The sequence below is a fragment of the Callospermophilus lateralis genome, chromosome 12, assembly GCF_048772815.1.
Source record: "Callospermophilus lateralis isolate mCalLat2 chromosome 12, mCalLat2.hap1, whole genome shotgun sequence".
Taxonomy (NCBI): domain Eukaryota; kingdom Metazoa; phylum Chordata; class Mammalia; order Rodentia; family Sciuridae; genus Callospermophilus; species Callospermophilus lateralis.
Genome location: NC_135316.1, coordinates 79480625 through 79497308, shown reverse-complemented (window position 1 = coordinate 79497308; position 16684 = coordinate 79480625). Strand labels below are relative to the sequence as shown.

General features: G+C 33.3%; 1 protein-coding gene across 1 annotated transcript in view; it reads right to left on the bottom strand.

Moving 5' to 3' along the window:
- The window catches only part of Trpc4 (transient receptor potential cation channel subfamily C member 4), a 148448-nt gene extending 133137 nt beyond the window's left edge, over nucleotides 1-15311 (bottom strand). The window contains exon 1 of the mRNA XM_076872302.1: nucleotides 15259-15311. The gene's annotated coding sequence lies outside the window, so the exon portion shown is untranslated. The remainder of the gene's footprint in view (nucleotides 1-15258) is intronic.
- Nucleotides 15312-16684: the final 1373 nt, after the last annotated feature.

Below are 16684 nucleotides of genomic sequence, written 5' to 3'. Positions count from 1 at the left end.
TCTATAAGACCTTTCCCTAGTAATTCATGTGGACTTCCTTTCTTCCATCTATAGCTGAATGTTGGTCTTACCAGGATTCTGTGTGTGGCTCTTAATCTATCACTGTCCTATTCCTACCCAATACTGTATTGTTAAATGTTACATGAAACCCACACACATGCTTTAAAATATACTACTAAAAAATCCCATGTTGTTAGACCACACCTTTCTCTCAAGTTCTGTATCAGTGCTGTCCAGTATGGTAACCATCACACATGTGTGGCCATTTAAATATAAATGAACTCTAAGTAATATTAAGAATCATTTCTTATGTCTCACTGGCCATATTTCCTCTACTCAACAGCACTTCCTCTCTACCATGTCAATTACTTTATCTCCCCTTCATCATTTACATTGGCTGCAATGATATCCATCTAAATAATCTCACTGATATTATTCTTGAATCCTTTCAATTTTCACTCCACAATAACGCATGCCTAATTCTAAAATGTAAATCTGGTGGAATCACTTTCTTACTATAGTCCCTAAGAGGCTGATAAACATTCACCAGAAAACTGACTTCTTAAGAAATACTGGTCCTTCCTGTCTGGTTTCCAGGATGAACCCTGGCAAATCTAGGTTGACAAAAAAACCAGATGACTTGACTATTATACTTCCATGCATCTTTTCCCACACCATTTTTTCCAACTTGAATGCTTTTCCTGGCCTTTGCTCCCCTAGGAATTCCTAAAAAATTTTAAAACCTTATCTGAAGTATCATAGGCTCTGAGAATTTTTCTTCTCTTCCTCTCAAGGCAGGTTATATGGTCCCTTTTATGCATCTTCATAAACTTTGAGGATCTCTTGGATTAGGGACATTCCTTATCGGTCTGCATGTAGGAGACTGTGACTTATAAAGTTTTGCATAGGTGTCCAAAGTTTGTTGATGAATCATAAATTAATGACTATGCTTTGAGAGTTATTCAACTTCCATTTTGAATAAAGAAATTAAATTGTCAAGTTGCTTTAACCACTTACTTAAAATTCGTTTAACAGTTCAATAGCTATTAAACTAGGAAATAGCCTATGCAACATGCTTTTTTTAAAAAAACCTATGTTTTCTTCTCTGCACATCTTTACCAACAACTTTTTGACAGTTAAGTGAGGAATTGTAACTCTGATGCATAAATTAATGCACGTATAGCTCATGGTTCTAGAACTTGCTTCTCAGCTGCACTACCTAAAATCTTCAGCAAGGTATAGATTTTAGTCATTTTCTTTCCAGGTGAGAATGAACACAGAGGGAAAAACAAGAAACCTTGGGGGAAACAATTTGAATATTTTATAACAGAAGAAGTAGAGTTAGTGTACCAGATAACAAGAGACTAATATGTATGCACATATTAATCTCTACAGAATTTACAAAAAGAATAAAAAATCATTGAGAATCTGAGGTACTGATAGAACAACAGTAGAATGAATCAGTGCTCGGGTCATGAAATCTTCCCCATTTGTGAAAGATAAAAGTTAACAGAGACAGAGATTAGAAACACAGGAGTCAGCATCTATAAAATAGCAATCCAGAAAATGAAAATGAGATAATGGTGCATGGGAAGTATTTTTAGTAGTAATGACCGATAATTTTCACAATTATTCTAGAAATGAAAACTTTAAAAGGGGGTGCTATACATCCCCTACTGAAACAGACTAAATTTGGGGGCCCCCATCTGAATTAGGGTCAACCTCGTCATGCTGAGAGGGTTTGTACCACCCCATCCTGGCAGGGGCCAAGGAAGTTGAGAGCAGAGATTGGCCCCTCCTCAAACCTGTGAAATGCTGGAGGACTAAATCTGCATATATACTTTTCCTACTTTTTGTCTCACTTGACTGTTTTCTTCCCTGTCTCTTTTCATTTAAAAGTCTTGCTTGTCTTCAGAGATTTCGAAAATGGAATCTTTCAAACAATATTTCTTCCATTTTCCTTCAAAGCTGGCTTTGAATAAAACCTGTTTTCTTACCGATTTGATTCTGAATATTTCTAGAGCAGTCAGCCATGTATTCTAGCCTCTCCCTGCCCCCACCCCCAGGGCTCTGTTAGACCTACTCAGTAACTATAAAGACTGTCTTCTTAGGAACAGCTCTGTCAACATTAAATAGTTATTATATAAAATTCTGCCCAGGAAAAAATTGTAAGATTGTAAACTAATAAATAACTTCACTCTTTCACTGTTCACATCAATAAGTTCCTGAATATGCTTATCTGAGATAACATTTTTCTTACCTGGACAAATAGCTCCCTTACTAAACAAGTATTTTTACCAAGATTCTTCAGAACTCTCACCTTATCAAATGCACCAATCCTAAACTATTTCGTCACAAATATTTCCCAATCCCAATCATTTCTCCCCTTGAAATATCAACCTCAAACCACCTACTTCCAGGCCAGAAATCTCTATAAATACCTTAGCTTGACCGCTTCTTCAGGGGTACTGTAAAACTCAGTTGAGTGATTTCACCTGGTGAGTTTTAATGAATTTAGCTTTGTTGTATTAGAAGATTGGTGATATTTTATGGAATCCAAAACCAAGAAAGGATGAAAAGTCAGAGTAACATCATCCCTCTTAACAGCAAACCTGGAGGCAGAAATATATTTGTGTACTGCTTTGAAAAATAGGAAAGGAAAAAAAAAAAACACCTTAGAACTTTGAAGCTAGAATTTTCCATCTTACTAAAACTATTTAAATGAAGGAAAGAATTAGTCTCATGCATATAGTCTCAGACAATTTTTCACTCAAAGATCACACTTGAACTCAAAAGCACATTATAAGTGCTGAGTAAATATTTGTTGAATGAACAAAATTTTTATTGAGTGTCTACATGTTGTACATTAAACATGGGTGAAATCACCATGAATGAGAGCAAAAATTCTTGCATTCACAGAACTTATGATCTTTTGGTAGGAACCACAAAGTACAGTGAAGAAAATAATTATACATGTTGGTAAGGGCTTTAATTGAAGGAAATGGTGAGTCCAGGAGAAAAGCAGAGACAGGGAAGAGATGGAGAGAATGAGGGTCAGCTGGGTAGTCTCCCTGAGATATGAGAGATGACGAACTACTAATTATGTAAACACTGCAGAAAACCAGCATGTTAAAGGGGCCAGAAAGTGAGAAAACCATGAAGGAGGAGGAACATTATGCGTTCTAGGATACAACTCAGCCTTGTTGGGCTGTATAGAGTGAGGAGGGGAAAGAGAGAAGCAGATGAGTCTGCAGAACTTGACAGCAGCCAGAGGATTCAGGGCAAAGACTTTGGAATTCCAAAGGTCCTAAGTTACAGAAACATTTTCAATGGACGTGTGACATGATCCGATTCCTAAAGATCACTCACATTGCTGGTTGATTAGAACTGAAGCTCAGAGACCATCTGCCAATAGACCAAGTGCCAGAAAGGGTCTACAAGGATGTAGAAACATCATCTCCTCCAATTTGAAATGCAAAACTTACAAAGTTCATGTTAGCACAATATACACAGACATATTTTATGAGTTTACTATTTAAAGTTTTCTGTGCTCTGAGTGTCAATGTATTTTAAGTCATCATACCTTAATCCTTATTTTCCTCATTCTCTGTCATTTTCCATAATTTATTAGAATTTGGAATTGTTCAGGAAACATATATGACTTAAAAACCCGAATGTGTATATATGTATGACTACTCGTGCACCAGAAGCCATTTCATTAGGTTAAGTGTGAAACTACTTGTCTTGTTTACAATGAAATTATAACTTTTTATAAATAAAACAATATTAATAAGAAATGTTGGGGTATACATTTGGCAAATAAGTACTTTAAAAGATTAAAGATAAAATAATCACTTTTTTAAAATTCAAACACAAATGTATTTCCCATGAACTACCACAATCAGATCTGTGGCCCGTGACTGACCTCTAGTTTCTGAATTTATATGTGATGTGTGTGTGTGTGTGTGTGTGTGTGTGTGTGTGTGAGAGAGAGAGAGAGAGAGAGAGAGAGAGAGAGAGAGATGCACATGTGTGTCAATGTGTCAATGGTCATAGTTTCAATGGTCTCTTTTGTCCAAAACAGAAAAAAAAAATTTTAATGGTACAAAATGCTTAAATTAGAACACACATGTAAGGTTTTTTTTTAAAATAAATATATGATCCTTCTATTTGAAAAAAAAACAGTGCTTAGTGAGATTTTTTCAGAAAAAAGAAAAATATGAAGGGGCTTAAGTGTTGCTGTTATTTTTGCTGTTGTTTCTGGTGGCAGAGGTGGAAAGAATGGTGGTGTGCAGCTGTGTGAGACACAGGCAGAGGCAGAGGCAGACCACCTTGAGCCCACATTGCAGAGGAGCACATTGAAAAGGAAGAGGACAATCAGAGTTAGGAAATGAGAAGATAATAATGATCCTGAGACAACTGGTTGGAAGCTTTGGAAAAGATGAATTTATAACACCATGAGAAGGAATTATGTGTGGATTTCAAAGTTAAATATTGAAAAGAATAAAATAATAGGAAAATACAAACATTCATCTATCCTTTGGATAGGGATGAATTTTCTAAGCAAAAGCAATGGGGAAAGATTATGAGGAATAGTCATGATATGCACATTACACCATTGAAAAATTTTAGAATTGCATTAAACAATACACAAAATTAAAATGCAAAATGACTAGGGAATTTTTCAAAATAAACATGACAGGCAAGTTAACTAAATAGAAAATCAAACCACTAAGACTCAAATAGTAAAATGAACAGCTTCCTCAGATTTTTTTTTTTTAAAAAGTATGAGTAGAAAATATTATTTGAAAAAGAATTCAATTTCACTCATCTCTGAAAAATGAAAAATATATAAATAAGATAAAATATATTCCACATTGAATGTATTTAGGTTACAGACAAAAGAATAGCCAATGCCAGATAGTGCAGTGAAAATACATCTCTTTTAAATTGCTGGTGGTAGTTTAAACTGGAAAGGAATTAGATATATGTATGTCAGTATTTTGAAAGGTTCAAGTCATTTACCCTAGAATTCCTTTTTCAGGAATCTATGGTTATATTTTACAAGGCAGGCAATGTATGCGCTAAGATAAACAAAACTCTTGTTATTCATTGTTGGAAAAAAATAGAAACTTAAAAGCCAATAATTGTCAATTCAACGAAGTACTAAGTGTTTATTTAATATAAACTGTTCAAGTATTAAAACAAGATATATTGCATTTTACTGTTATGGAAAATTAATCATAGCATGATAAGTGGTAATCACAGATAAAATTGTAAACACTATAAAAATGTATCTGCAACATGGAAAAGCTTATTCTAAGAGGGAGTAGACGACAGTGAAAATTAAGAAGGGTTACCTAGGGGTAAGCTGTGATTTATTTTTGTTTTTCATATTGAATTTTTGGATAATCAGAGCACAATTCATTTTCCTATAAATGTAAATGCTCTTGCATTCCAAAATGAAAGTTTGTTTTGTTACAAGACAGCTATCCTTAATATTTAGAAGGATTTTCATGTTAGACTTGTTTTTCATAACCCCAAAAGCTAGAACCAAGATGAACAGGTAGAAATTATAAAGCCAAAGCTTTCATCTCAACAAATGGTGATGTTTTAACACTAAGCCTTGTCCAAAGATTAAACAATCTATCTCAAAGGAGTAAATTTTATGTTACAGCCAGTTTTCAAGCGAAGAAGAGACAACTTGGAATGTGGTAAAGAGAATTCAAGAATCAAAGGGGTGGCCAAGCTGAATAATTTTTAATGATAGATGTGACTTTCTCAGTTTCTAATAGTTTCTGCTTTTTTGTTGTCTTTGCTAAAAAAAAAAAAAAAAAAAAAAGAAAGAAAGATACAAAAAAATTGTGACCATGAACACATCTTTACCTTTCTTCTTATCCTTCCCTTAAAGCTATACTAAATGATTTCTTTGCTTCTATCAAGGTCTATATTTTTTTTTTTTTACTGAATTTAAAACCATGCAGCTTTCTAATCTGTGTATCAGTATTTTGAAATATTCAAGTAATTTACCCTAGAATACCTTTCTAATCTGGTTCATGTTTTCCTGTTCTTTTTTTTTTTAAGAGAGAGAGAGAGAGAGAGAGAATTTTTTTTTAATATTTATTTTTTAGTTTTCGGCGGACACAACATCTTTTTTTGTTTGTGGTGCTGAGGATCCAACCCGGGCCGCAAGCATGCCAGGTGAACGCGCTACCACTTGAGTCACATCCCCAGCCCTTTCCTGCTCTTTTTAAAAATTTTATTTGTTCTTTTTAGTTATACATGACAGTCGAGTATATTTTGACATATATATACAAGCATAAATTATGTCTTATTCTAATTAGGATCCCTTGATCATGCACTGATTTTCCATTGTTATGAACTACTGAGGTGTTCAGTGATACTTTTTCCAGATTATAGTAATTTCTCAGATAAACACAACTACGAGAAATAGTTTCTAATATATTTTTTGATAACCAGACAGAAATTAATTCTTGAACATCATAGATAGAATTTTCTCTGGTTTTAACCCTCAATCTAAATATTGATTGTACTACAAAATTAATTTTTTTTTACTTTAAAAAAAGTATTGCATTTCCTATTAAAAGTAAAATAACACTGTCATTTATGACATGGATATAACTGGAGATTCTTGTGTTAAGTAAAATAAGCCAAGTGCAGAAAGACATTACTGCATTACCTCACTCATTTGTGGGATATAAAAATGTTGATCTCTTATAAGTTGAGAGCAGAATGGTGGTTATCAGAGCTTGGGGAGAGCAGTGGAGAGGGAGGAGGGACCAATGGGTACTAAGTTATTGTTAGACTGGAGTAAGAAGTTCTGGTGTGCTACTCCTCAGGACGATGACTATGAATAACAATCTCATGCTATATATCTCAAAACTAAAAGCAAAATTTTGAACATTTTCATCATAAAGAAATGAAAAATGTTGGAGAAAGTAAGCACATTTAACCTAATTTTATCACTGCACAATGAGTACACATACCAATCCACTGTATGTTGCCCTAAATATGTACAATATTTGTGTTTTTAATGTATGGTTAGTAAGTTTAAATTTAAGAAGCATATATATGTATGTATGTATATACATATATTAAATTTTTAAAAGTATATATATATATATATATATATATATATATATATATGTTTAGATAATCAAATATATTTTATTGATTACCTTTAGATAAAGAAGCATATATAATTTAGCAAATAAGTTGAATTTAGAAAGAATTTTGTATTTGGGGTATATTACACAAATTCACACATGTATTCTTATTCATTATAAAATAAATTAATCAAAAACTATATATTGATGCATATCTGTGTTGGATATTTTTGTGGGCTGAAAATATAAAGTCAGTTAAAACTGAAAACCCAAGGGATGAATTTTAATATGCCAATTATATCTCGAATAAAGATGTTTTTAAAATAATAATCAGCACCAATCTCTAACTCAGGGAGGACATTAACAAGCAGTAAAGCAGCTTTATTGACAGCTAATAGTCAGGACCAAATGGCAAGTTCTCCAGGATAGATTTGTGTGATGCTTCCTGGTGATTCAGAGGAGAAAGCAATTATAGTACTCCCCTATGTGAGACCCCCAGTTTATGCCTGAAACCATAGAGAGAGCTAAACCTTACCTACATTATGTTTCATTCTTATTTTGGATCTTAGCAACCACAGCATATAATTTATTTTCCTTTCCTTATTAAGAACATTCCTTAGCTTTTGACTTAAATGAAACACTTTTAAGACTTTCTTGACATGTTAGAATTTCTAGCATCAGTACTCTTGTGATTTGGAGACATTAATAAATAAAACAAGGGCTACCAGAATACAAGCCCTGCAATACCAGGGCTTGTATTGCAAGAGATGAATGGATCAAAAAATTGTTTTATATATATACACACACACACACACACACACACACACACACACACACACACATATATTGATCTGATAATCAAGACAGCTACAAAGTGACCAATGGTTGGGTAGCATATAGTGTGTTGTTAAGACAATGGACAAAGAGATGCTTAAAGTCCCAGGTGGGACAGAGTGAGTGTGAGCAGGCAAGAGTTCAACACTTGAAATAGTACAGAATTTTTACCCTGTGGCAGCCTCCGTGCTAAGTTTTGTACATATGAACTTGACTAATCCTCAGGAAAATTCCCTGGGGTAATTAATTCCTATTATCAGTGTCTCACGGCATGGATACAGAGTTTAACTAACTCGACAAAGGTCACATTGCCTTTGTAAATTTGTTCCCTATCCTATGTCAAATTTAGCCTTTTACTTTGCAATCGAATGGCTGTTCAGTTTCTCATTATCATGTTCTCCAATTTTCCAGTGGCTCAATCAGCTGTGTAGTGGTTCCTAATTTGCCCCTACTGCAATACCCAGTCACAGTACCTCAAGTAATCTTGTTCAATTCATTATTGAATACAACTAAGAACAGATAGCAGGGCTTAATCCTTTGCTCATGTGAGATGCAACAATGATAAATAATGAAGTGTGGGTTTCATTCCTGATGTTAAATTAAACCCAAGAGGCTAAAACTCAATGAAACTGTGTGGTATGGCCCTTGTACTCTCTTTGCTCTTCCCTGAATGGCAATTCAGACTGAGTATTTAGCATCCTAAAAACACGATATGGTTAACACAAAAGAAGAAATGTATAAATATAAAAGGCAATCCCTTCTTTTTGTCATGAACTTTTAATCTTTTACTCAACGTTTTTATATTCTTTGAATTTTCTGAACTCAAACACCAATTATGCAAATTGAAAGCAATTTTTAAAAAAATTCAGAGTGCTCAGAAAGAATACTCTACAAAATTTCATTACGCACAAAGAATTCAGTTATCTCCTAAATACACCCAACACATGTAGAAGTACCCTGACAATTTGAAAGATTAGAGATGAATTATCAATAGCAAAGAAGTGTCACAGATTATTTGATCATTCTAAAAGTTTATGATGGACTTAATGTGCAGAGAAATTGTGTTATTCACTACAATCATCAGCCCTATAAAAATGTGATCATTTTTAAATAACATAAAGTTGTATTATGATTCTTAAATATTCAGCCCAAATGTCTGTCTCTTTAGTAAATTGGCATTGAGATAGTCAACACAACAAACACTTAAAACAGTTTGCATCAGCAAGCATAATAGCATTTTCTTTTAATTCAAGAGTTTTGTGTCTTTGGATGCTAAGCAGATATGATAGGATTATTCACATAAGTAGCATAATTTGTTTTCCATGAAATCGTCATTTATACTAACTAAATGAAACTAATTTTCTGTGTAAGTCAAAGTCCTTCTGTTATTTCAGAAGCTAACATAAACTAATTTAAAGTACTGATTTAAGGAATGAGAATGTGCTATGGCCTAAATAATAATATCATCCATTCCATCTCTGGCTCTTAGACTTCAGGCATTTTTCTCTGCTTATTGAGAACTTATTTGCCTTAATGAAAATCAAAGAATTAAACCACCAAAATATACTCTAATTCTAATAAATATTGAAACCAGAATTTCTCTGCTTCTCCTAGCAGGTGGGTTCTGGGTAAGTAGCATGCTTTTGCAGCTGAGAAAACCCATTTCAGTGGTAGCAGCTAATCTAAGGCAGGGGCATCATCTGCAAGAGTCACCGTTGGCAAAGCGAGATTCTTCTTGACTATTCTTGAGTGGCATGTTGCAGCTCTTAATGGCAGCCTATGCCTTTGCAGTAGATCCTAGAAGCTCATCGCCAATTCTTTCTAGGTTTTTGTCTCGAAAATCCAAAAACTAAAAGTCACGGACAACAGAAGGCAAGCACAAAAAGAGTAGGATATATTCAAGTCTGAAGAATAGAAAGAGAACTCACATGGCCAGAGAGGACCTGACAGCAGGTTGCTCTTTGAATGTGCTAGTCTAGGCATTTGAATAGCTTTGGGGTCAACACTATTGGTTGAAATTGATGCTAATCAGTTTTTGGAAAAATACTAATCCTATTGGTAAAAATTTGTTCTAATCAGGTGTTGGAAAGTATCAAGGCAACATTGGTTAGCCCTGCAATCTCCATTTGGGTCTGCCCCCCTTCCATTTCCTTGCCACTCATTGGCCCAGGTCAGGCTGCACAGGGTGACCAGTCCCTGTGCCCTGGCTCCTATACCTCAGGCTGGCGCAGGCATGATGGGCTCTGCAAGGCTGTGGCCCAGGCTCACCACCCCCGTACTCCATCCTGCCTGATTGCTGCTCTAGTGATGCTTCTCCTGAGAAACCTGGTTAGATTCAATATGATTCTACATTACCTCATGTAATTAATTTTGTAAGAGTTACCAATTTATAGAAATTGTAATAAAATTACTTCTTTCTCTGGAAAAGCAGAAAATTGATAATTGTAAAAAGTATCCATTTTCCTTTCAAAAGTAGAATTCCAAAGTATTATGATATTAAGTTTTATAGACTTTCAGTATGGATTTATGGAACATAAAAACATTTTAAAAAATCTATTAATCAAATATTTTGCCTACACAATATCTGACATTAGGATAAATTTAAATATTTGATTTTCTTACTAAGGATGAAGAAACAATATGACCCAGCTCTTCCACTCCTTGATATTTTCCCCAAATATCTTAAATCAGCATATTACAGCAGTGCAGCCACCTCAATGTTTAATAGCAGCACAGTTCACAATAGCAAAATTATGGAATCAACCCAAATGCCCATCAAGAGATGAATGGATCAAGAAATTGTAATACACACACACACACACACACACACACACACACACACACACCACACACAATGAAGTTCTACTTAGCCATAAAAAAGAATGAAATTAGGGAATTTGCCAACAAATGGATTGAAATGAAGAATATTGTGATAAATGAAGATAAGCTAAACTCAGAAACTCAAAGATTGAATATTTTATCTCATAGGTGGAAGCTAGAGTAACATAAAGGAAAAGGGGAGGGAAGGATACAATAACATACAGGGAAGATCAATAATGTAGAAGGAGGTGATTGAGAGGCAGAGTGGAGGGATGGGTAAGGGGAGTCAAAGGAGAATGAATTCTTAAATGTCATGTTCTGTGCACATGTAACTATACCACCTGGAACTGTACCTTTACACATAGGTTGAAAGAACCAATCAAATATAAATAAATAGAAGAGTGAAAGGAAGTGTAGTAGAGTAGAGGAAGGAGAATGGGAGAGTGGAAAGGGGATGAGTTAAAAAAAAAAGGAGGGAGGGAATCATGAACTGAAATTGATTTCCATGCATGGATGTTTGTCAGGATGCACCCAACTACTATGTATAACTATAAAGCTCTAATTTTTTTTTAAAAAAATTGATTTTCTTACTTGAAAAAAAAGTTTGACATTTTCTAATTGTAAGCCTCTATAGAGGACTGTCTAAGTGTTCAGAAGTAAAGACATTTTTTTGAAAATTCCATATTTTCTGTATATTATGTATAATTGTATTGGAGATAAAATATTATATTAGAAATATAATATATTTTAATGTAAATTATTTTCAACCTTTTTTCAACTGTTAGTAAGTGAATATATTGAATAACTATCTTTATAAATGGAAATGTACTTTAGTATTAATCCCTAATCAATGTTATACCCTTGGCATCTAGCAATGCCTGTGGAGTTTATCTTGCCCTTGGCTGAATTCCTCATGAATATTCTTATTTTTCTAGTTGATAATTTCTTTCTCTTTCCTGTGCCCTTTGCTGCTTGCCTCTTCTTTCATCAAATTCATTTTGCACTTTTTTAAGAACACTAGATGTGTGGTCAAGAAGACATGACTTCAACCCCAAATCTGACACCTTCTGTCCCCGGGGTCCAGTCCGAAGAGTTATGTTTCATTATGTATAAAACAGAAATAATAATATGTCAAAAAAAATCTATGTTAAAGAATCAAAATTCATTAAATGGACCATGGTACCTGAATCCCAGAAACCACTAAATAAAAACTTATTCAGCATTATCCCTTATCATTTTTCTTTTGTAGTGTGGGATGTTTGGGAGGTGAAGCACCCTTAAGTTAACTGTAATCACATTGAATGCAATAACTAAATTCACAACCCATAACGTTTTGACCTGAGGATCCTCAGGTGATTTTTACAGTATTCATAAGGATAATATGTGAGAGCTTTACCACTCCTAGCTTCTAAATTGACTCTAAAAGATATGTTGGCTTTGGAACCAAAAATATTGGGTTTTTGAAGTCATCTGCCAATTGAACTCAGCCATTGTCTTGGAGATTTTATCTCTCCATTTGTCCAAGTAGATAATGATGTCCACATGCAGGGTTGTTACTGTTCAAATATGAGATGCAGTATACCAAGTGAATTGAAGTATACAAACGCACTAGATCAACAGTAATTCTTCTAATTTTGATCACATTTTGCTGCATTTCTAGATGCAAGCTAATGAAATAAGTGATAAATATTTTAATTGTTTAAAATTTAGCTTACATTAATTTAAATTAAGAGAAATATAAATTGATATACATATTCCATCATATATATCTAAGAGTTTTGTTTTCAATGTAGGCATTAATTTCATAAAATTCATTTCCAGATTATTTAAGAGAGATTATTTCAGGCTTATAGTTTACAAGAGGATCAATTTTCAATAATCAGTACCACCTTGTGAATTTAATATTTAGCTCTTTCAGCTTTGATTTGTAAGATTAAGATTGTATGACATCTCATTAAATTAAGAGATATAAATAAATTACCAATACTAAAAGTATTTCCAAAAATTCAGCATATATATGTAAATAGCTACAAAAGACATTAAGATAAAATCTATACATGCATATGGAAATGTACACAATCACCTAATATATGACTAGATTAAAATAGGACACTAAATAAAAATAAAGACTATCATATGAGCCACTGTAAACTGTAAAGTAAGATACAATACTGATATTATGAACTTTGAAATGTAAATTACTATGAATTTTATTACAGTATAAATTTCAGTTGAAGAGTCTCATAAAACATTTCATTTCTATTTAATGACAATATTTCTAGGCAAAAAAAAATCAATAAACTATTTTGAAGAAAATCAACGTTTTCAATATTTTAAATTTAAGAATAGAGTAATGCAAAAAAGTAAATCATACATATAATAATAAACTTCTGATTTCACAATACCTCAGTGGTCAAATATTTTATCATCTTTCTTTTAATGGAAAGTATTTGGAAGAACATGTATCTACACATTACTTCAGTCTTCTTATTTTTGCCTTACATAAAGCAATATGGCCTAAATGCAAAACATTTTATTGTTACTGTGAAATGTAACTACTAAGATTTTTCTAAACTTATTTTTCCTATATGGGGAACATAAACTCATACTACCAAATATTTTAAGAATTGGGCATCTCTGTACTCTGGCAGAGAATATCTAAGCTACTCTAAAAGATAGTGTAAAATTCCTCACAAAATAGCAAAAATAAATGAAAAGATCATAGTTGCTCTGCTACATTATCCTTCATTCCTCTTCTAAAAGGAACTTAATGGACAGTTGAGAATCATAATTGTGTAGTGTTAAATGACCTGTTTAAACTGAATTTGTGATCACTTACATACATGAAATAAAATTTTGTTATAAGTTCTATTAAGAAACAAAAGAGAGAAAGAGGGAGAGAGAGAAAATCAAAGGGAGAAAATGAAAAAAAAAGAAGAAATAAGCAAGACATGAATCTTTTAGTCCAATAGCACATGATATTATGAGTTCAATATATTGCACATGGATGCATAAATTAATAATTAATAATTTTATTCTTTAATTTATGCATCCATGTGCAATATATTGAACTCTTGTGTTTTGGGGCATTCATGTATTAAAAATATAAATATACAGCTTTTCTTTTTAGGAAGTTCATATTTTTATATGGTGAGAAAAATATAATGTATTGAAGCATATTATCATAAATGCTAAAATAGCAAAGATTTATGGATAGTGAGAAGCTTTCCTTAGGTAATGTTTGAGCTGGATTTTGAAGGATGAAAAACATATTGGTAGGGGAAAAATAGAGGATCATTTTGAAAGATGAAAACAACAAAGCGATAGGATCCTGAAAACTGCATATATATTTTTAAAAAATAATTTGGGTAGAAGGAAGTTCTGGAATCACATACAAATAAATAAGGATAATTCTATAGTATATAAAAATTCTATAAGTGCCTTAATTAAATCACTTTAAAGGGGGAAAAATTGACTAATTTATATTACCTGAACTAAAAATCTAAGATCTCACCTTGTATGTATGTATGTTTGTATGTACTTAATCTAAATTCGTATTCTCTTCCAGTCTCCATCTCAGCATACCACATTGCATTTAGTTGTCATGTCTCTTTAATATTCTCCAATCTCAGATATTTTTTCTGTCTTTCCTTGCCTTGCTGACTTTGATATTTCTGCAGATCACCATCAGTTATTTTATGGGCAGCCCTTAAATTTAGGTTTGTCTGGTATTTCTCACAATTTGAGCTAGGTATTGAGTAGAGGATGCTGCAGAGATGATGTGGCCAGCCCACTGTATCACTGCCCAATATCAGTAAGGTGTATTACTGGTGATGTTAATCTTGAACCTTAGTTAGGGCCACACCTACCAGGTTTCTCTAGGGTCTTTTATTTTCCAGAAGCAAGTCAACAAATCCAGTTCATTCTCATAATGAAGGGAACTAAGCTTCACCTGCTTTAGGGAGGATCATTAAAGTTTTTAGATATGTGTCAGACCATCGTGAAAATGAATAAGTACTTTGGGGAGATATTTTGAGGCAATGCAAACATCCTTTTTCTCCTTCATGTTTTGCCCTCTGATTTCAGGATCCAACACTGGGTCTTTCTGTAGCAATTATTGCTGTGGTATTCTGTTCATAATTTTCTATTTTCCTCATTTCTTCTACATTCATTACTTGAAATTCTACCTTAAGAGAAATTCATCTCCTTCTACCTGTTTATTGACTTATGTCATCTATTTATTTCATTATGGGTTTATGGATATTTATTTTGTTTTTGAGTTACAATGGTAATACTATTGTCCTTTTTTTTTTGGCTGTTCAAACTGCTTCTTCTTTGGCCATCAGGAGCTTTTTTAGATTGATACCTGTATTATTTTCATGAGCTCTCATTTGTTTTACTTGAGTATATTTTTGAATATACTAAGAACATAACTGTTATTTCTTCTATTAAGAATATCGGTCCTCAACTTGATTACCTGGAACTCAACTTGGCCTGCTTGGTTTTCTCTGCTGAATCTCAAGATTCAACTTAACCATCACTGAGTCTTGGGACAATCATCTGCCTCTCCGTGCTCTGGTTATGATGGTTGCAGGCTCTGGAATCTGCCTCACATAGCCCTCACACTTCTCTGAGCATAATTCTCATGGCTATTCACTTTCAGTATAGTGTAGTACTTCCTTCGTTTCTGGCCCTTCAAGATGATCCATCTTCTCAACCCTAGAAGCAAAAAAAATTTCAAAGAAGAACCAGTTCCTTTTATTGAAATACAATCATTAGAAATTAATATCAGAGGGCTAGATGTGCTTGTTGCCACTGGGTTAATACTGACTTGAAGCCCTCTGAGTGGATAGACCTAAGAAATATGTACATCAGTACCAACCCATACACACAAACACATTAATTTTTGCATCCATGTGTACACACTTACCCACACAAATACCAATTCAGCACCACAGGTTCATTCTAGCACTGTCCTTTGCTTATTTGGAGCACTTTTTTCTGATAATAAGAAAATTATTTCTGTCAGGTACAGTGATGCACATATGTAAGCTCAGTGACTGAGTAGGCTGAGGCAGGAGGATCACAAGTTCAAGGCCAGCCTCAGTAAGTTAGGGAGGCTCTAGCAGCTTAGTGAGACCCTGCCTTAAAATTAAAAAATATAAAAATAAAAAGTAAAAAGAGCTGGGAATGTAGCTCAGTGGTTAAGCAACACTGGATTTAATCCCTGATGCCAAACAAACAAAAAATTTATTTTTTTCATAGTCCACAGTATATTAACTTATTTGTACACATTCATACATGTAAAAGAGTTCCAGAATTGCTAGAACATATATCTGTGTGAAATAATTTACTAATCAGATCATAGTATTTCTGTTTAGTTTTTTTTACATCTTAGCTTCATAATATCTAGAGAAAATGTTGTTCTCCAAGGTTATTTAGATCATCTCTTTCCTTCCCCACAACTCCAATTATTTTTTAAGGTTCATGGACCAGGGAAGATTCTCCATTAATAAAGGTATGTAAAGATAAAAGATGTAAAGTTTGTGTTAAAGGGAAGATTGCATTAATAATGATTAAAAAAACTTCCCTACCTCAAATCACAAAATGTCAAAATCATACATGGTATAACCTGGCATTCTAAAATCATTATTTGCCTTTAAATTCACATTTGATAACATAGTGTTTATTCAAATAATATTATTAATATTTAATATATATTAATATATATTAGACAATTTGTTAATAAATTTTAAGATGGATAGAACGTTTTCCTCCCTAAGGAAGTATTTACATATTGGTCATTGCAATTCTAGGGACATGCACCAAAAAACAGATGCTGTGAGATCTCCTCCAGTGTCATGAGTGCTTCTAAACTGGAAACTCTCACAATCTAATGAGAT